This window comes from Wolffia australiana, chromosome 19 (assembly GCF_029677425.1).
Source record: "Wolffia australiana isolate 7733 chromosome 19, ASM2967742v1".
Taxonomy (NCBI): Eukaryota; Viridiplantae; Streptophyta; class Magnoliopsida; order Alismatales; family Araceae; genus Wolffia; species Wolffia australiana.
Window position 1 is genome coordinate 9345001 of NC_135853.1, and position 370 is coordinate 9345370.

Consider the following 370-nt stretch of genomic DNA (forward strand, 5'->3'; position numbering starts at 1 on the left):
AGACTCAGGAAAAGATAGGAATACGAAGAGAGGAGAGAGACGAAGAGACAGAAGAAAACAGAGATAGAGAATGAAACAGGGAGCAAAAGAGCGTACAAGAGCGACACAAAACAGAAACGGAGGGAAGAGAGAGAGAGAGAGAGAGAGAGAGAGAATATGAGAGAGAGAGAGAAAATATGAAAAAGAGAGAGGATATGAGAAAGAGAGAGGATATGATAGAGAGAGGATATGAGAGAGAGGATATGAGAGAGAGAGTAAGAGGCCCCGAACGTAGCGACGGAGAGAGATAGAGAGCAGAAGAGACGCAGGAAAAGATAGGAATACGAAGAGAGGAGAGAGGCGAAGAGACAGAAGAAAACAGAGATAGAGA